The 17498-nt window shown below is 36.3% G+C and overlaps 1 protein-coding gene across 2 annotated transcripts in view; it reads left to right on the top strand.

Moving 5' to 3' along the window:
- The window catches only part of TEX11 (testis expressed 11), a 292212-nt gene that overhangs the window by 152672 nt on the left and 122042 nt on the right, over positions 1–17498 (top strand). The gene's annotated exons all lie outside the window — the stretch shown is intronic.

The raw sequence follows: 17498 nt of genomic DNA on the forward strand, positions 1-17498 counted from the left end.
CTTTTTTGGGCACCCTCTTCTGAAAAGTAATAGATCACTGGAACTTCTGAACAAAGTTGTCTGCTACTAACCATCTGCAGTATTGTCCTTTGAAGCAGACTAAAGTATAAGATACACTTTGATTGGTCAAACATTCATTGTGGAAAAAACTCAGATAAAATGGTCATTCTTTTATGTACTGAGTTACCTGTTGCCTGTCCAACTGCTTTAGAAAATGTTTAGCAACTGATTGTTTTTCAGAATAAAATTCTAGGAGGTGAATGAGATAAAAACTCACTTAAGGATGAAGCCATTCATAAGTCCCAGAGCAATTGGGGCATTTCTTGTTTTGGGTATCATGTAGTATGCACTTAAGTGGGGAATGGTATTGGCTTGTGGAAGGCCAAGTGAGAAGGACAAGTGTGGACCCAGATAAAATGTGAAGGCTTTTATTGGTTTTCAGGTTTTAATGACAAGTTTAGGGTAAAATATATGATTACTGGTTATCATTCCAGACATTTTCTTTTGAGTTTTTGTTTACTTTAAAGGGTTGGCTATTTGACTAAATACTTCAAATTTTCTTTCAATGGAATATTTACCATTTAGTTTGTATAATAAAAATTTATAGTTCTAGAAGAGAAGCTGAAATGTTACTTAGATCATGATATTTCAGCACAGCCTAGCATTTAAGTTTTTCAGAAAGATAGGTGACACTACTGTTTAAAGACCTGAAAAAAAGATTATTGCACAGGTTTCATACTTAATTTATTATATTTCTGCATAGGATGCCATTAACTATTTCAGGAAGATAGTTGCTTACTGCTTACTTAAAGACATAAAGATGGTGATCAGAAAGTTACTGTAACTTTGGTAATTTATGTTGGCCTGGTATTTTGGGAAGGACCTGGAGTTGGAGACAGACATGCCATTTGGATGAATGCATTTTCAGGCCAAGGAAGGGTATCTGTTCTGCTGTCTGTTCAACTAATGGAGATAGAGTACAGCCCAAGACACTGTGATAGTCTCTGAGGTTACGGACATGAGCAAGACATAGTTGCCTTTGACTCATCCAAGCAGCTAGCCTCAGGGTATCCTAATGGGCAGATCTTTAAAGATTTTATTTATTTATTTGAGAGAGAGAGAGAGTGCACACATGAGTGGGGATTGGTTAAGGTCAAAGGGAGAGGGAGAAGCAGACTCCCCATTGAGCAGGGAGCCCAACTTGAGGCTCGATCCCAGGACCCTGAGATCATGACCTGAACCAAAGGTGGATGCTTAACCAGCTGAGCCACCCAGGCATCCCTAGAATATGAGGCTGTATTTAAGAGTGGTGGTCAGGGATAGGGGGCCAGGCTGGGGTGCAGTTACTAGAACTGAAGTGAGTAGATACAGCCTTTCAAGACTTGAAGCAGTGCTGTGTCTTTTTAAGTAGTCTCTATACCCAGTATGGGGTTTGAACTCATGATGCTGAGATCAAGAGTCACATGCTCCACTGACTGGGCAAGCCAGGCACCCTGAAACACAGTGCTGCTGCTGCTTTTTTTTATTAATTATTATTAACATATAATGTGTTATTTGCCCCAGGGGTACAGGTCTGTGAATCATCAGGCTTATACTTTTCATAGCATTCACCATATCACATACCTTCCCCAATGCCCATAACCCAACCACCCTCTCCCTACCCTTTCACCCCCCAGCAACCCTCAGTTTGTTTTATGAGATTAAGAGTCTCTTATGGTTTGTCTCCCTCCTGATCCCATCTTGTTTCATTTTTTCCTTCCCTACCCCCCGAAATCCCCACCCTGCCTCTCAGATTCCTCATATCAGAGAGATCATATGATAATTGTCTTTCTCCATTTGACTTATTTCACTCAGCATAATACCCTCTAGTATTATGGCATATATGTATTTGCATCCACGTCATTGCATATGGCAGGATTTCTTTTGATGGCTGCATAGTATTCCATTGTGTGTGTGTGTGTGTGTGTGTGTGTGTGTGTGTGTACACATACATACATACCACATCTTTATTCATCCATTTATCCATTCATATGTTGATGGACATCTAGGTTATTTCCATAGTTTGGCTATTGCGGACATTGCTGCTATAAATATTTGGTTGCACGTGCCCCCTTGGATCACTACATTTGTATCTTTAGGGTAAATACCCAGTAGTGCGATGGCTGGGTCATAGGGTAGCTCTATTTTCAACTTTTTGAGGAACCTCCATGCTGTTTTCCAGAGTGGCTGCACCAGCTTGCATTGCCACCAACAATGTAGGAGGGTTCCCCTTTCTCCGCGTCCTCTCCAACATCTGTTGTTTCCTGACTTGTTAATTTTAGTCATTCTGAAACAGTGCTTCTTAAGTCTCCTCTAACTAAGGTCAGGTTTGATCTTAGAGCCTAATATAATTTGGAGTTCAAATGGTATCAGTAGTGAGAAGAAGAGGAGAGCAGGAAACCAGGCATGTCCTAAGAGTGTATACACAGTGTATGATTCTATCATTTAAGGCCAGATTGGTGGTGAAGCCCAAAGTTATTCTCAGTAAGCTTGAGGTAACCTTTTTGATTACTGTTAGTGTATTTTTCTCTTTCATCCTTCCTGTCTTGAACTTAGCAGACAATGACTCGGTACCCTCCATATGTACGGAGTACTTTCCTATGCACTAAGAAGGGTGAAAAGAAATTATACAGTCCATTATATTTTACTGTTTTACTATTCCCACCTTCCCTTGTTAATTTTCATTGTCTGCTTTTTTTTCACTCCTTCCCTTGAGCTATTTGAATACTGTTCAGAAAAAATTATGACACCACATTTACTGGATCTGCTTAAATTGCATGGTTTTTCAGCTAGGTAGTCAATAAAACTGACTCTTATTAACTTTCTCTCATACTCCTCACAATGGTGATTCTTCCAAAGTTTGTTTTCCTTAAGCCATCATGCCTTACCCTTCCCGTTAGCAAAAAACTTTATCTTATAGTTTTCTGAATTTGTAGCGACTTACATAAACTGCACCAACTTCTCCTTTCTTAACCCTTCCTTTCTTCTTTTAATCTCTTAGAAGGAACTTTCTCTAGGGACCTTCTTTACAAATCTCAACTCTAACTCTTTAATATTTCTCTCTCAACTGTTTCTTTCCCCATCACTACAATTATTTTGACATCTATTTTATTCAAAATCTCTCCTTCAGTCTTGTCATCCTACTCAAATTACAGTTCTCTCCTTGTCCTTCCTTTCACCAAACTTTTTTTTTTAAAGATTTTTATTTATTTATTTGACAGACAGAGATCACAAGTAGATGGAGAGGCAGATAGAGAGAGAGAGAGAGAGGAGGAAGCAGGCTCCCTGCTGAGCAGAGAGCCCGATGCGGGACTCGATCCCAGGACCCTGAGATCATGACCTGAGCCAAAGGCAGCGGCTTAACCCACTGAGCCACCCAGGCGCCCTCACCAAACTTTTTAAGCTAAAATTACGGCTGATATTTTTTCAGTGCCCACTTATTAAAAAATATGTATTGACTATCTACTATACATTAAGCACTGTCCTAGGCATTGGAATATAGCAGTTTATCATTCTACTAGGAGAGACAGAAAATCAAAAGATGAATATTATGGTATATTACAGAGGTCAGCGAAATTTCTGTGAAGAATCACATAGTAAATATTTTAGGTTTTCTACACCATACAGTCTCTGTTTTAAGTATTCAAGTCTGCCATTGAACTATGAAAACAGCCATAGTCTAATAAAACTTTATTCTAGTTTATATACCTGACTTAGCCCCCTATCAGATTGCAACCTTGAGACAGAAACCATATCTTATCTTTATTTTCCCTGACAGCTGGCATAGAGCCTAATGTTTAGTCATAGAGACTCAATAAACACCTGTCAGTTTCTTGTGATTAAAGGAATTGCCTTTGTTCATGCTGTTTCTTTCCTTGCTACTGTGGATAATTGGAAACTAAAAGTGATGAAGATCTATGTTTGATTATCAGAACTGAAGGAGATTACACTATTTTAGAAATCACTGCATTATTCTCTTCTGTAACTCAGTTCCTTTCCTTTGGCAAGAAGGAAACACATTTTGTTTTATTCTGCTTTGAAATAAAATATTAAATCATAAGTCAGAAGTTAATTTGGGTGGGCTAAAGGAGTTGGAGAATGAATTCATTCCTCTGAACTCTTAGTAGATTATGTTACAGATTCATTAGTTCATACATTTAGCAACATTCCTTTGAGATAACAATGCTAGATATAGGTAATTTCTTTGGTTTATTTTCAAAGTCATATAAATGTAAATTTTTCATTGCCATTATCCATTGAGAGTATCTCCAGTACTTTATATGAGACAATATTAAACTATGTAGTTTCATAGACCTCATCTCTGCCTTTGGGGAGTTTATAGTACCTTAAGTCTGGTATCTTAATTTTATTACATTATTTTTGAGAATTTTTAAGTGTTTGGTTTGTGTAAGTCAGGCTTGTATAGACAGACTTAGTATAGGGGAAATGAGCTTGGGTTCTATGTATAGGAACAATTGATCACAACTTCATATAGTGGGATTTTGCTGTAAATAATAATAAAACCTTAATTTTCATTAAGAGATAATGGATTGTTTTGGTGATAGTCTGTGATAAAGTTAATGGTAATGCACAACTGAGCACTCTTTAACTCAGAGATCTCGTCCTCAGCTTACAACTGCAATTTAGATACATGAAGTGTTGTTAGTACTACTATAGATTGATGAAATAAAGCACGATTTCGAAGCTCACTGTGATGATAAGACTTACAACGGTTACAAGATAAGACTATTTATAGAATATTTATATGACCTAAAGTGAAAACCACCATGTCTCATGTGTTGGTTTTATATTGGTTCTACTCACCATATGGAGTTCTAAAAATCATGTCTTTTCATTGTAGGACTGAAAATGACCTTGTGATCAGAATTAAACTAGTAATGTTCACTAGGTGGCACTGTGGCCTTTGTTTCTATTATAACAGCTTGTCATTGATTTTGTGATGCTTTGACAGGTGTAGCCATTCCCACAATATTTTAGTCAACTAAAAACACCAAATTTTTCACATGTTCTGCTGCTAAGCCACATTTCATCTATTCTGTTCTTGTGCACTTGTTTTGGGGGATCCGAGTATGGGACATTTTATTATTCCCTCTTTGTCTTCATCTTATTCGAATGGGCTCATCATTTCAGCCTATTGAGGTCTCTTCAGATCTGACTCTGCCTTCTAACATATTAGTTACTCTTTTAGCTTCAGGTCATATGTATACTCAATCAGTATTCACAAAGGTCCTTACCTACAGATTCCGATTCTAAATTCATATGATATACGCCACACAATTTGATACTCGATTATATACTTTTATTAATTTGCAATTATGTTGTACATGTAAATCTTCTTTCCACAAAAATATTTTAAGCTTAACTGCAGAAAGGATCATGTATTCTACTTATTCTATAATACCAGGTATAGATTAGGGATTCAGTAAATACTTGTTGACTTAAAACCTCAGTTATGGTATTTTTATGGTATAGCTATATGAAGAATGAGCCACAACTGACTTCATCTCATGTTTACTTAAGTGCTTTCTTTTACATCCATATGGAATATTTCTAAAAGTGTGTGTAGTCACCCTGTATTCTGCCCTGGTTACAGCATACCTACTGTATTGTGTAGGACTAGGGGGCAACACCTTTGAAGGAGGATATTAACAAACTCTTAATATGCCAAGGGGAAGGCACTCAGGATGGTGAGAGCCCTCAAACCATCTTATTTGAAGAATAAAGGAAATATGGATGTTAAATTTGGAAAGTGGAAGATTTAGGAGGAACGTGATAGCTTCCTCCTAATATTTGAATGGCTATCAAGGAGTAAAAGAATTAAATTTATTCCGTGCGTATTTCCATGGGTGAGACTTACAAGGAGTGAGATTTCAGGTCATCATAAGGAAACTCTAATGATTAGACCTTTCCAAAATTGAAATGGATTTTCTTTCCTTTTAAAAAAGATATTTATTTATTTATTTATTTGACAGAGATCACAAGTAGGCAGAGGCAGGCAGAGAGAGAGGAGGAAGCAGGCTCCCTGTGGAGCAGAGAGCCTGGCGCAGGGCTTGATCCCAGGACCCTGGGATCATGACCTGAGCCGAAGGCAGAGGCTTTAACCCACTGAGCCACCCAGGCACCCCTGAAATGGATTTTCTTAAAATATAGTAAATTCCCTCTCCCTGAAGTTATTTAAGCAGAGACTGACTACTTGGTGTGAATGTTATGAAGAACGTTCAAGCATCAGAAGCATTTTTTTTGACTAAGAGAATTTTAAGATATTTTCTCACCATATTGTTCTAAGATATTATAATCTGGTAAAAAATATAATAATCAGATTTTTTGGCATTCATAAATTTATAGGTTATTGAATTATAGAACTAAAGGGACCCTTATAAATCATAATTAATTTATTTTAAAAATCAAATTTATTAAAGTATAATTTACACTAAAAAATCCTCATTTTAAGTGTACAGTTAATTTTGGCAAATATATACCCCAAAATACCCACTACCTCAATCTAGATATAGAATATTTTAATTATCTTAGAAGATTCCCTTGTGTTTCCCCATGTACACTCTCAGCCCCAGGTAGTAACTAATACAGTTTCTATCACTATCGATTACATTTATCTTACCTGGAATTTCATATATATATGTGCTTTTGGGTTTATTTTGTTGTTTTTTTTTTTTTTTTTGGTCTGACTTCTCTTAGTCATCATCATGTTTTAGAAAATCACTTGTGTTCTTGCATATATCAATAGATTGTTCCTATTTATTCCTGAATAGTATTCCATTGTATGGATAGACAGCCATTTGTTTATCCATTCATCTGTTGATGGACATTTTGATTTTTCCAGTTTGAGATTATGAATAATGCTACTCTTGAACATTGAAGGTAGAAGTCTTTGTATGGATATTTGTTTTGTTTTCTCTGGGGAAATGTGTAAAGGTGGAATTGCTGGGTTATGTGGTAACAATATTTCTAAGTTTATAAGAAGTCACCAAACTGTTTCCCAAAGGAGTTGTACCATTTTACATTCCTGCCATCAATCAATGGTGACTGTGTCAGTTTTCATCCACATCCTTGCCAATACACAGTATTTTCAATCCTTTTAATTTCAACAGTCTAGTAGGTGTGTTGTAGATTTATTTTAATAAAGTCAAATTTATTCTATTTTTCTTTTATGGCTTGTTTATGTGTCCTTAGAAATCTTTGCTTGCCCCAATATGGAAGAATTTATCTTCTACGCTTTTTTCCACTTTTTTGATATGTTGTACCGATAGCATTCCCAATGAGCTTGGTTGTACCTTTCTGTGCTTTTTTCTAGACATTTTATAGTTTTAGCTGTTTTTATTTATTTTATTTATTATTAAAGATTTTTAGTTATTTATTTGAGAGAAAGTGGGCCAGCAAGAGAGAGCATGAATGGAGGGAGGGGCAGAGGGAGAAGCAGACTCCCCGCTGAGCAGGAAAGCCTATTTGGGCCTCTGTCCTAGGACCCCGGGATAGTGACCTGAGCTGAAGGCAGCCGTTTAACTGACTGAGCCACCCAGGCACTCCAAGTTTTAGCTGTTTTTAGACTTATAATCCATTTTGAGATAATGCGTGTGTGTCTGTGTGTGTGCGTGGACATATGCATGTGTGAGAGAGAGAAAGGTGAAGGTTCATTTTTCCCCATATAGATACCATGTTATTCTAGTACCAGTATTGAAAGACTGTCCTTACCCAGCTGAGTTGTCTTGGCACCTTTGTCAAATATCTAGTGATGATAAACACTGGGATTTGCTTCTGTACTCCATTCTGTTCTGTTGATTCTTTATATCTGTCCTCATGCCCCACTGTCTTGATTGTTGTAGTAGTATAGTAAGTCTTAAAATCAAGCTAGTTAGTCCTCAGCTTTGTTCTTTTTTTAGAATCTTTTGGCTGCTTTAAGTCCTTTGTATTTTCACATAAATTGTAAAATCAGCTTGTCAATTATACAAAAATGGTGGGATTTTTATTGGGATTGTATTGAATCTTTAGGTCAATCTAAGAAACAATTAACATCTTAACAGAATTATATTCAAATTCATTAACACAGTGTAGCATTCTATTTATGTCTTAATTTCCCTCAGTTTCCAGCATAAAAATCTGCACATATTTTAACTTTATCCCAGAGAATTCATGTTTTTGATGATACTATACATAGTCTTACTTAATTTCAATTTCCAGTAGGTCATTGTTAGCATATAGAAATAAAATTGATTCTTAAAAATTATGGTAAAATATACTATCTTGACCATTTATTTTTAAAGATTTTATTTATTTATTTGAGAGAGAGTGAGTAAGAGAGAGAACACGAGCAGGGGCAGAGGCTGAGGGAAAGGAAGAGGGAGAATCAAACTGCCCTGCTGAGCAGGGAGCCTGAGTCAGGGCTGGATCCAAGGACCCTGGGATCATGACCTGAGCTGAAGGCAGTTGCTTACCCGACTGAGCCACCCAGGCACCCCTTAGCCATTTCGATGTACAGTTCTGTGGCATTAATACATATACACTATTCTGTATCCATCTCCAGAATTCTTTTCATCATGTAAAACTGACACTCGGCCCCTATTAAACAATAACTCCTTGCTCCCCTCAACCCCTACCCCCGGCAACCAGAATTCTATGTTCTGTTTCTATGGCTTTGACTGCTTTAGATATCTCATATAAGTGAAATCATACAACACTTGTTCATTTCTGACTAGCTTATACCACATAACGTAATGTCCTCAAGGTTCATCCATGTTGTAGCATATATCAGAATTCCCTAACTTTTTAAGACTCAGTAATATTGCACTGTATGTATGTTACCACTTTTTGTTTATCCACTATCTGTGGACAGACCATTGGGTTGCTTCCACCTTTTAGCTTTTGTGAATAAAATTGCTATCAATTGGGTATACAAGTATCTGAGTACCTGTGTTCAGTTCCTTTGTGTATATACCTAGGAGCAGAATTGTGGGATTATATGGTAATTCTGCATTTAACATTTTGAGGAACAGCCACTGTTTTACATGATGGCTATGTCATTTTACATTCCTACCAGAAAGCACAAGTGTCCCAGTTTCTCCACATCCCAAGCAATAGTTTTTATTTTCTAGTTTTTTGATAATACCCATACTAATGGGTATGAAATGATTTCTTATATTTTTGATTTGCATTTCCCTAATGAGCACTGATGTTGAGCATCTTTTCATGTGCTTATTAGTCATTTGTATATCTTTGGAGACATTCCAAGTTTTTTTGCCCATTTTTTAGATTGGGTTGTTTATTTTTTAGTTGTTGAGTTGTAGGAGCCCTTTTATATTCTGGATATGGGGACGCCTGGGTGGCTCAGTCCGTTAAGCATCTGCCTTTGGCTCAGGTTATGATCCCAGGGTCCTGGGATCGAGTCCTGCATCAGGTTCCTTGCTCAGCTGGGAGCCTGCTTCTCCCTCTGCCTGCTCTGCCTGCTGCTCCCCCTGCTTGTGCTCTCTCTCTCTCTGACAAATAAAATCTTTAAAAGAAAATATTCTGGATATGAACTTACTATCAGTATATGATTTGCAAATATTTTCTCCCATTTTATGGATTGTCTTTTCCCTTTCTTGATAGTGTCCTTTGAAACACTAACATTTTGGGGGCTCCTGGGTGGCTCAGTGGGTTGCCTTCGGCTCAGGTCATGATCTCAGGGTCCTGGGATTGAGCCCCTCATCCGGCTCTCTGCTCAGCAGGGAGCCTGTTTCCCTCTCACTCTCTGCTGGCCTCTCTGACTACTTGTGATCTCTCTGTCAAATAAATAAATAAAATCTTAAAAAAAAAAAGAAACACTAACATTTTGTAATTTCTATGAAGTCCAAATATCTATTTTTTATTTTGGTGTCTGTGCTTTTGGTGTCATATCCAAGAAATCACCACCAAATTCACCGTCATGATTACCCTTAAGTTTTCTAAAACTTAAAATTGTAGCTTTTCTGGGTAGGTCTTTGATCCCATTTTGAGTTACTTTTTATATAAGGGGTAAGGTAAGGATCTGACTTCATTATTTTACATGTGGATATCTTGTTTTCCCAACATCATTTGTTGAAAAGACTGTCTCCTTCCATTGAATGGTCTTGGCACCCTAGTCAAAAATCATTTGAACATATTTGTGAGGGGTTGTTTCTGTGCTTTGTATTCTAATTCTTTTGTCTGTATGTCTGTCCTTATGCAAGTATCACACTGTTTTGATTACTGTAGCTTTGTACTAAGTTTTGAAATTAGGAGGTGTGAGTCTTCCAAGTTTGTTCTTTTCTTCGACGGTATTTTTTGGCTACTCAGGGTCCCTTGAAATTACATATGAATTTTAGGCTTTTTTTATTAATTTCGGTACAAAACAAAACAAATGGCATTGAGATTTTCATAGGGATGGCATTGATCTCTTTGGTTGTCTTCTTTTTTAAATAATATTTTTCATTCTGGAAAATATATATGATTTTCCATTCTTAACTTTAAAATTTTCCCTCCTTTTAACTTTTAAAAATGTTTCCTATGTTCTTTTCACATTATTGGCTGTATTTATTTACTTTCATATTTCTTTTTGTTAGTCTTAATTTCTGAAATGATTTCTCATTTTTTCTGAGATCTAATACCTCATTTCTGTTTTTTTCTAATTCTGATTTATGCCATTCTTTTATATTTTGTATCATTTTCTTGATGTCTTTTATCTCATTTTGAAATGGTTGGTTATAGTTTTGACCTTTTTAAATTGAAGTATAATTAAGATACAATGTTACATTATCTTCAGGTATATAGCATATTGATTCAACATTTTTAAAAAATATTTTATTTATTTATTTGAGAGAGAGAGAGACAGTGAGAGAGAGTATGAGTGAGGAGAAGGTCAGAGGGAGAAGCAGACTCCCCGTGGAGCTGGGAGCCTGATGCGGGACTCGATTCCGGGACTCCAGGATCATGACCTGAGCTGAAGGCAGTTGCTTAACCAACTGAGCCACCCAGGTGCCCTTGATTCAACATTTTTATAATTATTCAGTACTCACCATGATAAGTGTAGACACCATCTGTTGCCATACAAATTTATTAGAATACTGTTGACCATATTTCCTATGCTGTACTTTTCATCACCATGACTTATTTATTTTATAACTGGAAGTTTGTACCTCTTAATTGAATTTATCTATTTTGTGTATTCCCCCACCTACCTCCTTTGGTAACCACCCGTTTCTTCTCAGTATTTCAGAGTCATTTTGTTTTATAGATTTCACATATAAGTGAAATCATATGGTATTTGTCTTTCTCTGACTGACAGATTTCACTTAGCATAATACCATCTATGTCCATTCATGTTGTTGCAAATGCCAAGATCACATTCTTTTTATGGCTGAGTAGTATTCCACTGTATATATGTATATATACCACTTTATCCATTTATCTCTCACTGGGCATTTTGGTTGCTTCCATATCTTGGCTATTGTAAATAATGCTGTGGTAAATATAAGGGTGCTTATAACTTTTCAAATTAGCATTTTTGTTTTCTTTAGGTAAATACCCAGCAGTGGAACTACCTGATCATATGGTATTACTATTTTTAATTTGATGAAACTCTATACTGTTTTCCACAGTGGCTGTACCAGTTAACATTTCCGCCAACAGTGCATGAGGGTTTCCTTTTCTCCACATCCTTGCCAAAACTTGTTATTTCTTGTCTTTTTAATAGTAGCCATTATAACAGATGTGAGGTAATATCTCATAGTGGTTTTGATTTTCATTTACCTGACAATTAGTGATGTTGAGTTATCTTTTCACCTGTCTGTTGGCCATTTGCGTGTGTTCTTTGGAAAATATCTATCCAGGTTTTCTTTCCATATTTAAAAATTGAATTGTTTGGGGGTACCTGGGTGGCTTAGTTGGCTAAGCCTCTGCCTTCGGGTTCAGGTTATGATCCTGGGATCCTGAGGTTGAGCCCACATCGGGCTCCCTGCTCAGCGGAAACCCCGCCTCTCCCTCTCCCTCTGCTCCCTCGGCTTGTGCTCGGTCTAAATAAAATCTTTAAAAATATATGAAAAATAAAAATTGAATTATATGTTTCTTTGGTGTTGAGTTGTTTAAGTTCTTTATATATTTTATACAACCCTATATCACTGGCAGGTATCTTCATATTCAGTAGGTTGCCTTTTTGTTTTGTTGATGGTTTTCTTTTGCTGTGCAAAAACCTTTTATTTTGGTGTAGTCCCAATAGTTTATTTTTGCTTTTATTTCCCTTGCTTGACCAGACACATCCATAAATATCATTGCTGAGGCTGATTTCTAAGAGATTACTGCTTATGTTCACTTTTAGGAGCTTAATGATTTCAGGTCTCATATTTTGGTCTTCAATCCTTCTTTTTTCTTATTTTTTGAATATAGTGTAAGAAAATGGTCCAGTTTCATTCTTTTTATTTTTTATTTTTTTTAAGATTTTATTTATTTATTTGACAGACAGAGATCACAAGTAGGCAGAGAGGAAGGCAGAGAGAGAGGAGGAAGCAGGCTCCCTGCCAAGCAGAGAGCCCGATGTGAGGCTCAAACCCAAGACCCTGGGATCATGACCTGAGCGGAAGGCAGAGGCTTTAACCCACTTAGCCGCCCAGGTGCCACTCATTCTTTTTATATAGCTATTCAGTTTCATAGCATCATTTATTGAAGAGACTGTTTTTCCCCATTGTATATTCTTGCCTCTTTTGTCATAGATTAATTGAATATGCAGGTATGGATTTCTTTCTGGGTGTTATATTGTTATATTGATCTATTTCTGTGTTTGTGCCAGTACCATACTGTTTTGATTACTATAGTTTTGTGGTATCTCTTCAAATCTAGGATTATGATACCTCTATCTTTGATCTTCATTCTTAAGATTGCTTTGGTCATTTGGGATCTTTTATGATTCCATACAAAATTCCATATAAGGTAATTGGTTCTAGTCCTATGAAAAATGCTACTGGTATTTTAATGATTGTTGACATTGAATTTTAGATTACTTTGGGTAGTATGCACATTTTAATGAAATTAATTTTTCCAATCCATGAGTGTGGTATATATTTCCATTTGTCGTCTTTGATTTCTTTCATCAATGTCATAGATTTTAGACCATAGATCTCTCACCTCCTTCTTAAATTTATTCCTAGGTATTCTCTTCTTTTGGTGCAATCATAAATGGGATTGTTCTCTTTTTTAAAGTTTTTATTTAAATTCCAGTTAACATACAGTGTAACATTAGTTTCACATGTACAATATAGTGATTCAGCACTTCTGTACTACACCCATTGCTCATCACAAGTGCACTCCTTAATTGCCATCACCTGTGTAACCCATCCTCCCACCCATCTCCCCTCTGATAATCCTCAGTTTGCTCTCTACAGTTAAGAGTTGTTTCTTGGTTTGCCTAGCCCTCTCTTTATTTTCACTTTGCTCATTTGTTTTGTTTCTTTTTTTTCTAGAGAGTGAACAGAGGCGTGCACATGCGCGCACACACACACACACAGTGGGAGGGACAGAGGGAAAGGGAGAGAGAGAATCTTAAGAAGACCCTTAAGCAGGGCTCAATCTCATGACACAGGGGTCAATCTTACGACACTGAGATCATGACCTGAGCAGAAACCTGAGAGTTGGTTGCTTAACTGACTGAACCATCCAGGTGCCCCCATCTGTATGTCTTCCTTAGAGAAATGACTGCTTATGACTTCTACCCATTTTTTGCTTGGATGATGTGTTTTTCAGGTGTTGAATTTTATTCTGTTCTTCTGTACATATTTTGGATACTAACCCTTTATCGGATATGTCATATGCAAATATCTTCTCCTATTCCATAGGTTGCCTTTTAGTTTTGTTGATTGTTTCCTTCGCTTTGCAGAAACTTTTTATTTTGATGAAGTCCCAGTAGTTTATTTTGCTTTTGTTTCCCTTGCCTCCAGGGACATATCTAGAAAGAAGTTGCTATGGCCGTTGTCAAAGAGGTTACTGCCTGTGTTCTCCTCTAGGATTTTGATGGTTTCAGGTCTCAGATTAAGGTCTTTCATCCACCTTGAATTTATTTTTGTGTATGGTATAAGAAAGTGCTGCGGTTTGATTCTTCTACATGTCGTTGTCCAGTTTTCCCAGTACCGTTTGTTGAAGAGGCTGTCTTCTGTCCCATTGGATAGTCTTTCATGATTTATCAAAGAATAGTTGACCATATGGTTGTGGGTCCATTTCTGGGTTTTCTATTCTGTTCCATTGATTTAAATGTCTTATTTTTGTGCCAGTGCAATACTGTCCTGATGACTACAGCTTTGTAATATAACCTGAAGTCCGGAATTCTGATGCCTCCAGCTTTGATCTTTTTCCAGGTTGCTTTGGCTATTTGGGGGTCTCTGGTGGTTCCATACAAATTTTAGGATTGTTTGTTCTAGCTCTGGGAAAAATGCTGGTGGTGTTTTGATTTAGGGATTGTATTAAATATATAGGTTGTTTTGCATAGTACAGACATTTTGAACAGTATTTGTTCTTCCAATCTGTGAACATTCCCTATTTCTTTATGTCATCAATTTCTTTCATCACGGTTTTATATTTTTCAGACTACAGATCTTTTACGTCTTTGGTTAAGTTTATTCCTAGGTATCTTACAATTTTTGGTGCAATTATAAATGGGATCGATTCCATAATTTCTCTTTCTTCAGTCTCATTCTTACTGTATAGAATGCAACTGATTTCTGTACGCTGATTTTGTATCCTGTGACTTTACTGAACTTGTGTATCAATTCTAGCAGCTTTTTTAGTGGAGTCTTCCAGGTTTTCTACATAGAGTATCATGCCATCTGCAAGTAGTGAAAGTTTGACTTCTTCCTTGATGATTTAGATGCCTTTTCTTTTTGTTGTTGATTGCTGAGGCTAGGTCTTCCAGGACTATGTTAAATAACAGTGAGAGCGGACAACCCTGTCTTATTCCTAACCGTAGAAGAAAAGCTCTCAATTTTAACCTTTTGAGGATGATTTTCACTGTGGGTTTTCCATATAGCCTTTTTAATGTTGAGGTATGTTCCCCCTAACCTACTTCATTGAACATTTTTGTCATGAATGGATGTTGTATTTTGTGAAATGCTTTTTCTGTATCTATTGAGAGGATCATTTTTTATTATTTCTTTTATTAATGTGGTGTATCACATTGATTGATTTGTGAATACTGAACCCCTGTTGCAGCCCAGAATAAATCCCACTTGATCATGGTGAATGCATTCTTTCAGTGTACTATGGGATTCAGTTTTGTTAGTATCTTATTGAGAATTTCTACACCCATATTCATCAGGGATATTGGCCTCAGTTTTTCTTTTTCAGTGGAGTCTTTATCTGGTTTTGGTATTAGGGTAATACTGGCCTCATAGAATGAATTTGGCAGTTTTCTTTCCTTTTCTGTTTTTTGGAATAGTTTGAGAAGAATAAGTATTAACTCTTCTTTAAATGTTTAGTAAAGTTTGCCTGTGAAGACATCTGGCCCTGGACTTTCTGTTTGTTGGGAGATTTTTGATTATTGAATCAATTTCTTTACTAGTTATATGTCTGCTCAAGTTTTCTATTTCTTCCTATTTCAGTTTTGGTAATTTTATGTTTCTTAAAATTTATCCATTTATTCTAGGTTGTCCAATTTGCTGGCATAGGATTTATCATAACATTTTCATATATTCCTTTGTATTTCTGTGGTTTCAGTTGTTATTTTTTCTCCCTCATTTCTAATTTTATTTTGGTTCTCTCTCTCTTTTTTTTTGTTATGTCTGTCTAAAGGTTTATCAATTTTGTTTACCTGTTCAAAGAACCAGCTCTTGGTTTCAGTGATCTTTTGTATTTTTTTAAGACTCTATTTCATTTATTTCTGCTTTTATCTTCACTACACTACTACTACTGCTTCCTTCTACTAGCTTGGAGCTTGTTTTTTCTTTTTCTTTTTTTTTAAGCTCTTTTAAGTATGTTTATTTGAGATTTTTCTTATTTCTTGAAGCCTGTATTGCTCTAAACTTCCATTTGAGAACTTATTTTGCTGCATTCCAGAGTTAGCACCCTTCTGTTTCCATTTTTGTCTCTGTGTATTTTTTGATTTCCTATTTGATTTCTTGGTTGAGTCATTTGTTGCTTGGTATCATGTCATTTTCCACTTTTACATGTTTTTTCTCTAGATTTCATCTTAATTGATACCTAGTTTCATATTGTTGTGGTTTGAAAAAATGCTTCATATGATTCAATCTTCTTTAATTTTATTAAGACTTTTTTATTGTGCTAACATGCGATCCATCCTGGAGAAAATTCCATGTGCACCTGGGAAGAATGTGTATTCTGCCATCTTTGGATGGAATGTTCTGTATAAATTTGTTAGGACCTTCTGGTCTAATAGATCATTTAAAGCCACTGTTTTCTTACTGATTTTCTGTCTGGATGATCTATTGATTGATGTAAATGTTGTCTTAAAGTCCCCTACTCTTTTGTAATACTGTCGCTTTCTCCCTCTCTATCTCTTAACATTTGCTTTATGTATTTAGGTGCTCCTTTATTTTTGCATATATATTTACAATTGTTACAGTCCCATGTTGGATTGATCCCTTTATTATCATGTAGTGACCTTCTTTGTCTCCTGCTACAGGCTTTGTTTTAAAGTCTGTTTTATCTGATACAAGTATTACTACACCAGCTTTTATTTGCACTTTCGTTTGTGTGGAGTATCTTTTTCCATCCCTTCACTTTCAGTCTTTGTTGAGTTTTTATAGGCAAATACAGATGGGTCTGTATTTTCTTATCCATTCAGTCACCTTATGTCTTTTTTTTTAAGATTTTATTTATTTATTTGACAGCTAGAGATCACAAGTAGGCCAGAGAAGCAGGCAGAAAGAGAGGGAAGCAGGCTCCCTGCTGAGCAGAGAGCCCGATGTGGGGCTCGAAGCCAGGACCCTGAGATAATGACCCGAGCTGAAGGCAGAGGCTTAACCCACTGAGCCACCCAGGTGCCCCACCTTATGTCTTTTGATAGGAGCATTTAGTCTATTTCCATTTAAAGTAATTATTAAAAATATGTATATATTGCCATTTTATTTTTTTTTCTGGCTGTTTTTCTTGTTCCTCTCAGTTCTTTTTCTCTTGCTTTTTTTTTTCCCTCTTTGCTTTAATGGGCTTTTTTAATGTTATGCCTGGATTCCTTTTCTCTATTTTTTGTATCTGTTTTAGGGTTTTGATTTGTGGTTACTACTGGGTTCATATATAACATCTCATATGTATAACAGTCTGTATCAAGTTGATGGTCACTTAACTTCAAACACAGGTTTAATTTTTTAATTATTTTATTAACATGTAATGTATTATTAGCCCCAGGGGTACAGGTCTATGAATCATCAGGCTTACACACTTCACGGCTCTCACCATATCACACACCCTCCTCAGTGTCCATAACCCAACCACCT

This window comes from Lontra canadensis, unplaced genomic scaffold (assembly GCF_010015895.1).
Source record: "Lontra canadensis isolate GAN:19392208 unplaced genomic scaffold, GSC_riverotter_1.0 scaffold193, whole genome shotgun sequence".
NCBI lineage: Eukaryota > Metazoa > Chordata > Mammalia > Carnivora > Mustelidae > Lontra > Lontra canadensis.